Below are 14,950 nucleotides of genomic sequence, written 5' to 3' on the forward strand. Positions count from 1 at the left end.
GTTTAAACCAACTTTTAAAAAAAGATGAGTAGTGACTTCTACATGAATTTCTGTTGTTTCAGCATTTAGAAGCTCTGTAAGTAACCACATGACCAAATAAATGCTTGTTAGAAAATTCACATATGGCTAAAATCAACTGCAAGACAAGCCAAAAGATTTTAATGTAACAGGGTATAAAAAGAACTGATTTTTATCTCACACAGCCTGGCCTCCTACTTGAAGGAGTTCCTTCTCTCCCCCCACCTTCCCAGTGCTGAAGTTACAGATGATACCTCCATTCAATTCTCAAAAACTTTTAAAAGTGAAAATAGACTCCTGAAATCATGAAGTTTGAATCCACTAAACAAATTCTTCTACCAAAAGAAGATAACTTCCACTTTGGGCAAGTATTCACAACTCAAGTGAGCAGGTCTGGGGTAACATCCTGGCCTGCTGGTCACATCACCACCTGTTATCAATTACTTAACTCTTTTGTTCCCTCAGCTTCTTCATCTAGTTATAGACCTATACTGCCTACCTTTTAAGACTGCTGTGATGATTACATAAGACATTTTCATTTACTTATTAGCCTATTACCTGGCCAATATTTGGTTATTATTATCTGGACCCAAAGGTTAATGTGTAAGAAATAAATTCACTGGGTGTGGTGGTGCACACCTTTCATCCTAGCACTCAAAGAGGCAGAGAAAGGCAGATCTCTTTTGAGTTTGAGGTCAACCTCCTCTACATAGTGAGTTCTAGGTCAGCCAGGGCTACAAAGTGAGACCCTGTGTCAAAAAGAACTTTTTAAAAAAAGTTTCCACAGAACTTTTTATAAAAGAGGGGGGGGAAAATGTGTGTGCACATGTGGGAGTGAGGGGGGGGGGATGACCAAAGAGGACAGAAGAGGGCATTAGATCCTTTAAAGCTGGAGTTTCAAGCAATTAGGTGGTTGCTGGGAAACCAATTAAGGTCCTCAGGGAGAGCAGCAAGTGTTCTTAGCCACTGAGCTAAGAACACACACTGTGTGTGTGTGCATGCGCGCACAATATAAAACAAATAATCTGCTAAAATATCATCATTATACTAAGAACTCATGTACATAAGAAGAAATCACCAAAACACTGGATATGGAGCTTATCAAATTCACTTCATTAGTTACAATTGCCCATAAAATACCTCAATTTAAGACTGTTTCATTTTACTTTTTTTTTTTTAAATAATGTATTAACGTTTTAAAAAAAATTATTTCAGAATGTGGCTTGTAAAGCAAGGTATGGTTATGCACACCAGTAATCCCAGCACTTCCTAAGTGGAAGCAGGAGGATCAGAAGTTCAAGGCCAACCTCTATTACATAGAAAGTCTAAGCCCAAGTGGGTGCTGGGGAACCTAACCCATGTCTGCTGCAAAAGCAACAAGTGCCCTTACCCACAGACCCACCAAAATTAGATTAAATTTTAAAAGGATGACTAATGAGATCACCCAAGAATTTAAATTATGAACTATTCATATAAAGGAATAGGAATATATGCAACATAGAATGGCATTGCTATCTATATTTACTGATATAAAAATGTTGTTAAACAAAAAACAAACATTATACAATTTAGAAGCTCATTTTGTTTTATAAGGTAGATAGTAAAATTTTGTCCTTTGTAATGTCTACACTATAAAAAGGTATTAATTGTCAATAAAATGGAGACAAAATAAAAGAGTAAAGTTTTAGGAAGCCAAAAATCCAAGTAGAGCAAAACATTATAGTACACTTTCTTTCTTTCTTTCCTTTCTTTTTCTTTCTTTCTTCCTTTCTTTTTAAATCAAGACAGTCTCAACTATGTAGCTATGGCTGTCCTGTAACTCACTCTGTAGACCAGGCTGGCCTTAAACTCACAGAGATCAGCCCACCTCTGCCCCCCAAGGGCTGGGATTAAAGGCTTGTGCCACTACACCCAGCAATCACAGTACACTTCCTTAAATTTAACAAACTGAGTGAATGTTGATGAAAACAATCACAGTAATCTCAGTCTTATAAATCCCCAAAAGCACCACTTAACACTCTAAAACCAAAAGACAGCTAGCTCAGAGGCACTGATCAGAGTTCATTCCCAGAATCAATGTAAAGGTGGAAGAAACACATGTGTGCCCCCACATACACACACTATATGCACACATACAATAATAAACTTTTTAATTAAAGGGAAAAAAGGGACCAGAAATCCTTTAATAAATAAAACAAAGTTGGGGCTGGAGAGATGGCTTATTGGTCAAAAGTAGCGGCTGCCCTTCTTGAAGACTTGGGTTTGATTCCCCATCAAACCATCTCAAAACCACCTAACTGTAACTCCAGTTCCAGGAGATCCAATTACCCTCTTCTGACCTCCACACGCATCATGCATCCAAGTGAGACACAGGCATACATGCAGGCAAAACACTCATACATACTTTAAGATTGTGATAAATCACTTTTCTTCAAAGATATCAAGGTATGGGGGATGGAGAAGACTGGGGTTCAATTCTCAGCATCCACATGGCAGTCACAACTGTTTGTAACTCCATTTCCAGGGCTTCTGACACCCTCACACAGACATACATGCAGGTAAAACACCAATGAACAAAAAATAAAAAAAAAAAGAATTCAAGGCATTAAAAGCTATAATTAACTATAATATTCATAACCACCTGAGCAGTATATTTAGAGCTGACATTACATTTTTCAATTTATTGATGGAGCTAAGTAACAGTCAAATTATATACACAGAATTCTAATCTGATGTATGTTTATTTTTAGCTCATCTAGTAGAATACAATCTGACAAAAACAGATGGCTCAGTTGGACGTTGTGGTGTACGCTTTTGATCCCAGCATTTGGGAAGCAGAGGCAGGCAGATCTCTATTCTAGGCCAACCAAGGCTACACAGCGAGACCCTGTCTCAGAAAAAAAGCAAAAACAAAGAACTGGGGGGCTAAGGAGATGGCTCAGAGGTTAAGTGCACTGACTGCTCTTCCAAAGGTCCTGAGTTCATTTCCCAGCAACCACATAGTGGCTCACAATCATCTGTAATGAGATATGGTACCCTCTTCTGGCATGCAGGCAGGCAGAACACTGCATACATAATAAGTAAATAAATCTAAAAACAAAAAAACGAAAGCACAAAGAACTGTGTGGTACCTGGCTGTGCAAAACCCGCCGTCACTGACATAAATTTTGTGAATCAAGCTTGTAGAAACAAAGGATCAACTAATCAAGGTATTTTAGCTTTAGAAAGGAGAGTTGGGTAATAGTTTCTCAATTCCAAAGCAGTATTTTAAAGACAGGAAGATGAAAAATCCATTCAGAAAATATCTTTAAGGAGGGCTGACAAGATAGTTTAAGCAATTAAGGAGTAGTCTCAAGCCTGACCACCTAAATTTGATCCCAGAAAACCCACATGGTGAAAGGAGAGGACAGACTCCTATGGGTTTTCCTCTGGCCTCTACTTGTGCACCGTGGCACACATGTACACAGACTCATACAAGCACGCACACATGTAAACACATGTAAAAAGTTTCAATTAAAAAAAAAACTTAGAAAGCTTCCCTGATTGATTCACAGTTTGTCATCATACTGAATAAAAAGAACTGTTTCTATTAAATCTCCTAATAAGCTGGGCGGTGGTGGTGTACACCTTTAATCCCAGTACAGAGGAAGGCAGATCTCTGTGAAACACAGAGAAACCTTGTCTCAATAATCAAAACAAACAATCTACTAATAGCATGTACAGCATCATTTTGAGGGATGTAAGACTGGACAGTGTAACTACATGACTTCTATGTTGTGATTCTATTACTTTTAATTGTGATAAAGTTCCAAAGGCAAACTCCTTAATACAAGTGGCACTTGGAAGCCGGGCGGTAAATGGTGCATGCCTTGAATCCCATGGCGGGGGGAGGGGGCGCCAGAGGCAGGCAGATCTCTGTGAGTTGGAGGCCAGCCTGGTCTACAAAGTGAGTTCCAGGACAGGCACCAAAGCTACACAAAGAAACCCTGTCTAGAAAAACAAAAAACAAACAAACAAGAAACAAACAAACAAACAAACAAGTGGCACTTGCAAAACAAAAATATATACCCAGGGGGCAAATTCTCAACCACAGCATTACTAACATCTTGGATTGGAAATTTCTGTCATAGTGGGGAATGAAAGACATTCCTATGCACTGCAGAGTATCTGACAGAATTTCCAACTTAATAGTGACTTCTCTGGAAAGAAAAAGAAAAAAAACATGTGTCAAGTGCACCCCCAACGACAGCAAAGCAAAAGCACAACTCCCTAAGAATAGTAACTTCTGACTAGAAACAAAGCCCTCTCCCCACTACTCTTCTGAGTAATCTAAGTCAGAACCTACACATGAATGCCTCACTTTTATTCCTTGTAATTCCCTAGTCAGAAACTCGGGTGCACAAAGACTTACCTGGAAACATGTATCCGGCAAAAAAAAAAAAAAAAAAAGTACATACAGAGACCCAAGTAGAAGGATTAAGGCCACTGGCTAGCCAATAAGCCAAGTATTACAATCAACCAAACTAACACTGGAAACGAAAGCAAAAATCAAGCAAGAAAGAAAATCCTACTGTCCCTAATGGGGCTTCTACTAACAGGACTTTCTCAACATTACCTCATTACTCTATACAAAGCAAAAATTTTAAAAAATTAAACTAAATAACACTTTTTTTTAAGTGCAGGGAGGTTAGAAAAGTATATATAAAGTTGGCAAGATTTCAACTGAGCTCTAAACATTTAGTGACATTTCAGCATGAAAAAATAAGGACAAGAAAATGTTCTTTTCTAGTGAAAGGAAATAACATGAAGAAAATCGAGGCTCTAGGAAACAACAGGACATACAAACAATTAATACAAAGGAAGAATGTTCTTGAATATATAGCATATTAATAGAAAGGCAATTTTTAAAAAAACACTGGGAAGGTATTTTGATGCTTGATTATGAATGGCCAGCATTTACTTAGGCTTCAAACAACTGGATTACCATTAAGTTTCTCAAATGTAAGCTGAGTTCTTAGAGAGACCAGTTGACTAGACGGATTTACAAGTTAAAAAGGAAAAAAGGGGGAAAAATCTAGAGATCTAGCATTAATCAATACATGACTACAATGCAATGAAAACTTCTAAGGTTGTCATCAAAGCAAAACATTCAACACTTAAACCAGAAATGTGAAGGGGCTGAAGTCTACATAAAACTCAAATATATGGTATATACAAAAGTGTAATATTTACAAAGACAACATACAAAGAAAGCTCTCATCCATCCTAATTTCACTTTCTTTATGATCAAATTCTTTCATTTATTATTTCTCAGGCTCATGTTTGCCATATCCTATTACTAACCCTACCAGTGCAGCCCAGGCCCTCATCAACTCACTTCCTGTTACTTCAGCCCTGAAAACTATGCTTTACTATTTTTTTTAAAGTGATTTGTTTTTATTTTATGTGCATTGGTGTTTCTCCTGTATGTATGTCTGTGTGAGGGTGTCAGATCCTCTGAACTGGAGTTACCAACAGATGTGAGTGCTGGGAATTGAACCCGGTTCCTCTGGAAGAGCAGAGAGTGCTCTTCATCGCTGAGCCATCTCTCCAGCCCCCTATGCTTTACTTTTTTTTTTTTTTTTATCACCTCACTTCCATACTCTTGAAGTTGCTACACTGCTTTTCCCACAAGTTCAAGTTCTTCAAAATAAAACTTAAAAATAACCATCAGGATATCATGGACCTAGAAACTCCCACTCCACAGACCCTCAAACTAGGTATTTTTGCTTATACTGCTACCTCTATCTGAAATATTTTAGTCCAAAACTTCATCTCCAAAAACTCCACAAGAACTTCTCTTCTAAATGTTCCCCAACTGCCAATTTATTAATTCTAAGAAAAGCAAAATTCCTTGATAGTTTCTTTCTTTTACCTGTTTACCAACTTTATATAGATAGTATAATCATTAAGTACCATCATGGAAACAGTTAAAGAGTTCCCAAGATCACCTTCAAATACAAACTAGTTTGTTAAAAAGAAAATCTAATCAAATGACAAAGAGAGAACTTGAAAGATGATCCAAACAGCAGCTGGAATAAATCAGATAATGTACTATAGTTTCAGGAAGACAGCAACTACAGGGATCTGTGATCAAGCAACTAGAAGTTACACCACAGGATACACTTTTTTTTTTTTTTCCTCTGTGTAGCCCTGGCTGTCCTGGAACTAGCTTTATAGACCAGGCTGGCCTTGAACTCAGAGAGATCTGCTTCCCTCTGCCTCCCAAATACTGGGATGGGGTTAAAGGCTTGGGGTGCCACCACCACCCGGTGGTAGTCTTAAAGATAAAAACATGTGCATATATACTGTAGAATGTGCTAGAGAAGGGTAACAAACTATTTTAAAAATGTGAGTCTGACCACCTTAATACTTTCCTATGATAACTGAGCCTCTTAACTGAAAATGTTTCATAATTACTCAGAGTATCGTAACTAGAGTATAGGTCATAAAGAGTGTTGTTCATTGGGCCAGAGAGAAGGCTCAGCAGGCTTATTACCAAGCCTGACTTCTTCAATTTGATCCCCAGAGTAAAATGGTGGAAGCAGAGACCCAACTTTCACGAATAGTCCTCTGACTTTCACACCAATACACGCACACCCACATGCCATGGTACATGTGTGCCTAAACACACACATACACACAAACTGGAAATGCTAAAACTGCTGTTTACTAACAATAAATGTCCCTTTACTGTCAGCCAATGTTCTATTTTACATATATTCTTATTTAATCTTCACAGTTAACATTGTTTAGTAAATCCTACTGCCCTGATTTTATGAATGAGGAAAACTTGACGTTCCAAGATAAGCAATTTGCCCAAGGCCATACTACTAAGTAGCAGAGGCAAAAATCTCATACTTTTAAAAGACTCATACTTTAAAGTTTTTTGTTTTTTAATCCATGAATATATGGGTGTGCCTATGTGCCTGTAGGCCTAAGGAGGCCAGAAAAGGGTGTCAGAACCCCTGGAGCTGAAGTTCCAGACAGTTGTGAGAAGCCTCATATGGGTGCTAGGAACCAAACCAAGCCCTAGAAGAACAGGAAGTGCTCTTAACAGCTGAGCCATCTCTAGCCTCAGGCACAAGCTTACAACTATTATACTAAGTAGAGTTCAAGGCTAGATTTAACACGGGAGGGCCTTAACTGCTTGACATTAAAACTTAAATTTTAGTCTTTAGAGGAAAGTCAATAAGAACACCCAACTGTTATTTCCAATACATATTTATTAAAATACATATATCAATCAAAACATTGGACTAAGCATCCACAAAGGATAACAAGACCCTGTAAAGGAAAACACATTAAGGGATTCAGATACAGGCAGAAGTAGTCAGGGTAGGCTTTGTAGAGGAAACAGGTCTAAGTAGAATTCAGCAGTACACAAATAGCTCATACAAGCCAGCATTCTATGCCAAAAAGAAAGGAAAAAAAAAAACTGTTTCATCAAACTCAAAACCAATTTCTGTCCTTCAATAAATATCCCCTATGTAAATGAATTCTGATTTCAATCAGTGGTTTACCTTCTAACACAAACACATCTTTACATGTCTACTAATGTCAAGCCCAAATCATAAAGACTACAAGAGGCACTAAAAATTGTACAACCTCATTAATGCTAAAAATAAGATGTAAATTAGGTGTGAAGACAGTTTTCTGTGTTTTGTCTGAAGGGTTTAAGGGAAGTTTCCAAGACAGAAGACATCCTGAATGATTCTAAGGGTGGGCACAGCTTACTCCACTTCATGAAGACACAAGGTAAGCAACTCACAGGCTTAAGGACCCTGAAAGTATTGCAATGGACATGCAATCTGTTTACCCCACTTTCCCTAAGATAGACAATTGAGCTGAACAGGTGGGTCAAAAAGCAATTCCATCCTGAAACAAAGAAGCAGTGCAGAACAATCTGAATTTTTAAAAGCAAAGTGGAAAGGTGTTCCGTGGGCAGAATGATCATCACATTCACTATATCTTTAGTGCCACTGGCCTTACTTCAGAACCTCATTATGTACAATAATTAAGGCAGCAGTAGTAATAACCTCCAGCTCTTCATCCTTTTTCTATCCAGTCTCAACAAGCTTCCAATCTTGCCTCTATTATCATGACTCTATCAAAGGCAAGAGAGGGAAGGAGGAAAATCAAATCTGAATATTATGTGGTGCTTAGACTAAGGATACATTTCAAATTCTCTATCTACTCCCTTAGCATTCATCATTATCTGAAGCTCTCTACACTCTACCCTCACTACACTCACCAGAACATACAAAATTCCAGGCTCTTTCATGCTCCTCCTTTATGTTTACCTATTCTGCTCTTTCAAGGTTCAATTCCAAATAACAAAGTCATGCAAGTATGCCTCATTCCTTCCAGGTTGAGTTAAAGATCTGTCCTTCCAGCCTCATAATCTGTACTCTGCTGACACTCTGGGCAATAGCAGCCAGCATAACATAAATTCACAGATTTCATCCTATCACTCCTTATGCTATGCATTTCTTAAACAGACAGTATGGTTTGTGTTAAATCTATTTCCTACAAGCAGCACATGCCAGCAGAATGGCATACCAATACACTGAAAGAATCAGATGCAGATCCACTAGGAGAAAGTTAATGGAAATGTCTGATCATGAGGTGACACAATCTAGTAAGTATTTACCAACTGAATACAGGATAAACCCTGTATTCAATCTCAAGTTCCACTCATTCACACAGCCAAATACCTGTACCCAGACTGGTAAGCTTAAAACAGGTTTCACTACGTAGCCTTGGCCTGTCTAGAAACAGATATCTGCCTGCCTCTGCCTCTACCTCCTAAGTGCTGGAATTAGAAATATGCTCGACAACCATTTGGGAAATCTTTGAACTATACTAAATATTAAATTTGGCTACATTATACTTTGAAGACAATGTCCACCAAATCTTAAATGCAATTACTCAAACTTTTTATCTAGCAGCTATACTTCTAGGGATCTACCAAGCAGAAGTAGTTTTATTGGTGCAGAAAATATATGCACAATCTTTTCACTGAAAAAAAAAAAAAGCTAAATTTTAAAAATATAAAACCATCTAAGAAATATAATCCAATTTATGCATAAGACAAGGAAACAGAGAAAGAGAAGAATGTGACAAATTTTAAGATGTCTGTGTACACCCATAGAGGCCAAAAGGCAGCACTGGATTCCCTGGAGCTGGACTTACAGGTGGTTGTGAGGCCACCTGACATGCATGCTGAGAACCAAACTCCAGGATTCTGCATAAACAGGAAGTACTCTTGACTCCAGAGCCATCTCTTCAGCCCCAGAATGTTTTTTTTTTTTGAAGAATGATTATATAGTCAAACTATTAACCATGTTCATCTATTTCTACTCTATCATGATTCAAATTCCTTACCAGTTTTTAGCTCACAGATACAAACACACAGAACTTTTATCTCTAACAAACCTAGTGGTTTTGAACAGTCATAAAATTAGAAACTTCTTGAAAAGCCCAAGCAAATTTGAAAAGGGTTATTTTCCAAGGATTTAAAGTCAAATTCCAGAAATCCTACCAAAACCTACTTTATCCCTTTAAATTGAATTTATGATCAAAAACATTTTCCAAGCTAGGGTAGTGGTGGCTCACGCCTTTAATCCCAGCATTCAGGAGGCAGAGGCAGGCAGATCTCTGGAGTCTAGCCTGGTCTACAAAGCAAGTTTCAGGACATCAAGGGCTACTCGGAGAAACCAGTCTCATTTAAAAAAAACAAACAAACAAACCAAACAGACAAAAAAAAACACATTTTTCCAATGCCAGAGAAATGTTAAAATTAATACTAATAGCCTTCTTTTATTCTATTGAGAGGCCCAAGACTAGATGGTATGGAATAAATTACCAACTACAAGAAAAACTGCGTATGTACAAATATACATATACACATACATTTCTTAAGGTCTTCATATATTCTGTTCTCCACATAAAAACAGCTAAGTGAAACTTTCAAGACTTAAATATTTCTTTGTGCATATGTATGTGTGTAATGCTAGAGAACCCTGCAGGACCTCACAAGTGCTAAGCAAGCATTCTACTAAGTTACACTCTTGCCACACAATACACACGCATGCACACATTCTATAAAATCTCTGTACTAGTAGACGTTAGAAACCCTCCGAAACTAGCCCTAAGCCTCTTCACACTCTCTTGAGTACTAACAAGCAGTCAATAAAGACCAAACAGCACATAGGTACCTGGGTATCGGTTCTTATCTTAACAAATTACTCAACCTTGTTATTCCTCAACATTTCCCCTCCAACTGAATTTAACCAGGTCTGACCTTAAATTGCTCTATTTTTTTTTTTTAAGAAATTAAAGGGTGAGGGATATTATTAAGTTCATGCCCCTGAAGCAACTTTTTCTAAAGAAAAACAGAATCTACTGTACTTAAACTTATAACTAAAATCTCAGTTTGGATTCCTGGTTCAAGTAACAACTTTTGGTAACAAAAACTACACTGAATTTAAGCTCTACTTTTCATTTCCCGAAGCCATCAGAGAAGAAATTTAAATACAAAAGTTTAGAACTAGAAGGGCAGTGCCTCCGCAGGCAGACAGAGGCAGGCGGATCTCTGGGAGTTTGAGGCCAGCTTGGTCTAACAAAGCAAGTTTCAGGACAGCCAGAGCTGCTTATAGAGAAACTCTGGGAGGTGAGGGTGACACTTAGAACTAGATTTAAAAAACAACAACAAATTCAGAGCCAGTAATTACATAAATTACTCTTTGGTAGAAGTCATTCAAATGCTCAAATTCTATGAAGCTGGTTTGAAATCTTAGAAAAGCAGACTTGTGGAAAATAACTTTTATGTAGGGCATGTTGTCATACACCTATAAGCCAGCACCCAGGAGGCTGATGCAAGGTTCTTAAGTTAGCCGTAGTGAGCTGGAGGCCTGCCTAATAGACTACGTTTTGAAAAACTCTGGAGTTGGCATTACAGTTTAGCACCACAAAAGAAAAGCAACTTTTATTAAACAATTAGCATTTGCCAAACTGTAGCAGCCAACAGAGGATTAAAGACTTTAAAAGAGGGATAGAGAAATGGACTAGACAGTCCCTATCAGGCAGTTCACAACCACCTATATATTCTTCAGTTGCAGGGGATCCAATGCCACTGGCCTCCAAAGTCATCTACACTCACTCTCACATACCCACACAAAGGCACAAACATACACATAGCTAATAAAAATAAATCTTTTTTAAAACCTGGAAAAAATTTAAAAAAGGTTCCCTTCACCTTGAAAAAGCCTCTTGGTTCCTAAAGGCTTAAAACATTCATTAAAATCTTCATATATAATCATTAAATTTTTTCTTGCAGAATACCCCAGTTTGTTTTTCTTTCTTGAGACAAGGTATCACTATGTAGCACTGGCTATCCTGGAACTTACTATATAAACCAGGCTGGCCTCAAACTCAGAGATCCACCTGCCTCTGCAGGGATTAAGGGCTTTGTGCCATTCCACATGGCTCTCAAGTTTATTTTTTATTAATGGGAAGTTGGTTACCTTTACCCGATCAAAAGTTAGAAAAAGCTTAACATAAAGAAAAAAAAATCTATTCCAAGCTTTTTGGTAAATCACAACTATTATCTAGCTAAGTTTTTCCAATACCCTATATCCAAGAGGTCAGACCTGTAGCTAAACACAGAAACAAATCCCAGAGTATTATCTTCACTGTTTCATTTTAAAAGACCTGTCTTTGTATCCTTTCTTCATTTTAAATAAGCTCCTCCTTGGTTAGGCTGTTCTGGTCTCAGGAAGGATATTTTACATTAGTGTCCTTTCCTTGTTCAATTTATGGAATACAGTGCAGGTGTCTCAAAAAAAAAAAAGTGGACTCAATAGTGGGCCTGCTGTCTAGTGCAAAACAGATTTGGATCATTTCCTTTACCTAAAAAAGACTTCTTTTATTGTTTTTTGATTTTCTTTAAATCTATATTAAGAATAATTTTTCAATCTGAATAGACATATTTATATTTCTAACCTAATAAATTTCATACTAGCTTATAGACAACCAGAGTACAGTAATTAGTCACACAAAGTAGGGCTCTTATTGATTCTTCCCATTCCCCAAAATGTAAGCTCAAAACTCAGTTGGACAACTAAAGACAATATGAATTAGGAAAGCACTGCAAGTCGAGGTCATCAGTATTTCAAGGCTGCCAGAAGAGATAGGAAGTGACATCTTTTTAATGTTATTTGTACATTGAGGAAAGACTTGTGAGTCATAGAAATAACCAGGGGATTACTGTTAGTTATCACTACCACATACTTAATTCTACACTATTCCTTAACATCGAGATCAAGGAATAGACGGATCTTGGTACTGGAAGTAATGTGTTTTTATATATGTTTAATATATATTATATATAACATGCAAAAATTTTCCAGGAAGTCACTTGCATTTCTCTGTCTTAACTGCCTCACCAAAAGGGTGGTGGGGGAGATGATCCCTAGGAACTCCCACACAAATAAGAAAAAGTAAGGATTACTATTTAAACCCAAAGCTTTCTATATGCTACATAGATTAATGTTTTAAAGAGTGTTTTCAAAAATTCTTTTTCTAAAATAAGGAAACAATTTCACTCACAACTACAACTACTCAATACTAAAGTACATTTGAAAACAGGTATCACCAACTACAAAGGCCATATGCTAGCAGAATACATGAAACAGGTCATATCAAACACAGCAAACCTAAAATGTGTTCACTTTAAAAGTGATTAATGCCAGGCATGGTGGTGCACACCTTTTGTCCCAGCACTGTGGAGGCAGAGGCAGGCAGATCTCTGTGGGTTCAAGGCCAGCTTGTTCTACAAAGCAAGTTCCAGGGCAGCTAGAGCTGTTACACAGAGAAACCCTGTTTTGAAAAACCACCACCAACAACAACAATAATAAATCTGTGGTCAAACTAACAAAATCCAAGCTGGGAATAGTGGCACACACCTTTAATCACAGCACTCAGGAGGAGGCAGAGGCAAAATGGATCTGTGAGCTCGAGGCCAGCCTGATCTACAGTTAGTTCCAGGACAGTCAGGGCTACATAGAGAAATCCTGTCTCAGAAAAAAAACAAAACAAAACAAAACAAAACACACACACACAAACACACACACACCAAAATCCAGGGTCTATACTGTAGAAACACTGATTATAGTGTAGCATTACTAGAGATGAACAGGTATTGGTAATGTTTGAAGGAGAAAAAAAATACAATATTCTTTTCTTCTCATCTTGATAAAAGTTCACAAGTAAATTAAACTGTTTTCTAGCTTCCAGACCTTTCCACAACAAGATAGTAAGTTTACCAAAGAGTGCTCTGCAAATTTAACATTATGGTAAAGCATGAAAGTCAGATACTAATGGTCTGAATAAGGTTTTCAGGACAGATGCAGCAACCCAATCAATATTTCCAGATTCCTATAGGTGGAAAGACCAAAACTCTAATTTATCTCAAAATCTATAATATGTAACTGATGGCTCTTAATTGTGTAGAGAAACAAATCATAAATATTTGCTTCACATATACTTAACTGTGGTAGTTATCAAAGATAACTTCACCTGAATAAAGATGTTAAGAATTTATGTGACAGCTAATGTTTCCAAGTAGTTCACACTTCAAAAATAAAGTCAAACCACCACAAGTTCTGAGGTCACAACAAATCACACCGAATATTCTAAAGATCAAAAGATCTGCACACTTTGTTGGCTAAACCTAGTGGGAATCCAATTCAGAATTCCATGACTAAGGATCGTTATCTCATACTTATAATACATTTTTTAAATTTCCAAGGGGCAAGCATTTTTACCTTGCCTTATTTTTAGAACAACACATCACATTACACCTATCACATGACATGATGTAACTGTTAGCAAAGAAAATGGTTCAAGCCATTGATAACATACATGGCAGGAAAAAGCAGACCAACCATACCCAAGAATCACGTTTTCATTTTTACTTTTTAAACTTAGTAACTTATCTACAAAAGAAAAATGTACTTTTGGGTAATTAGAATTTATCCAATTATGTGGAAAACTGAAATGAAGAAATAGGTAACCAAGTAGCATGCTTCTAAAACTAGAATTACAAACTTCTCTATCAAAAATGCAACAGAGAAACACATCAAAGTATCCACTGTTAGGGGAAAAAAAAAGCCTCAACGGACAACACCTGCAGCTAATTGAAAATTTCTAAATTGGTGAGAGTATCTAAGACAAGGAACCAAGTACAGCTCATAGAAGAGGGGGAAGGGAAACACGCCCACTTTATGCCTTTGTAAATACTGGTACTTTAAATAACACTTTAAATAACCTTTAAACCAAAAACAAAAACGGGGGGAAATACAAACTACAGACCATTCTAAGAAACAGAAGTCATTTTAATGTAACGATTTTCCTTACTTGAAAGTAGTTTTGAGAAGAAGTTCTGTAACTATATCATGATTATGCAAGGCAAGGATTATGTAATTTTATCGTTTATTTTAAAATGTTCTCCGAATGTATCAAAAAAAAAAAAAAAAAGAACCTGAAGCATTGTGATCTCCCCAATAGGCAGAGGAACGCTTCCCTAGCTACAATTAAAATTATTAACATATACCCCCAAAACAAACAAACAAACAAAAAACCCCACGCTGATTGCTAACCACGTGACGAAGGATATGGCAACACCAGGATTGTGAATGGAGGGGAGGGAAGCTAGGTTGGAGGACTAGCGAGATTTCTCTTAACTTTGGGGACTGCAGGATTCGGGTCTCTCGATCCTTTAGGTACCGAATGTTCTAACCCCCAGGAGTTGTACAGCTAACACCCTCAAGTGCGGTTTTATTAATAGGTCACGGGAAAATGCTCCAGTGACCTCCAGGATAAAGGAGGA

General features: G+C 37.4%; 1 protein-coding gene across 13 annotated transcripts in view; it reads right to left on the minus strand.

The window, feature by feature from the left end:
* Kansl1 (KAT8 regulatory NSL complex subunit 1) overlaps positions 1 to 14,950 on the minus strand; it is a 138,293-nt gene that overhangs the window by 96,584 nt on the left and 26,759 nt on the right. The gene's annotated exons all lie outside the window — the stretch shown is intronic.

This window comes from Peromyscus maniculatus, chromosome 8 (assembly GCF_049852395.1).
Source record: "Peromyscus maniculatus bairdii isolate BWxNUB_F1_BW_parent chromosome 8, HU_Pman_BW_mat_3.1, whole genome shotgun sequence".
NCBI classification, from domain to species: Eukaryota; Metazoa; Chordata; class Mammalia; order Rodentia; family Cricetidae; genus Peromyscus; species Peromyscus maniculatus.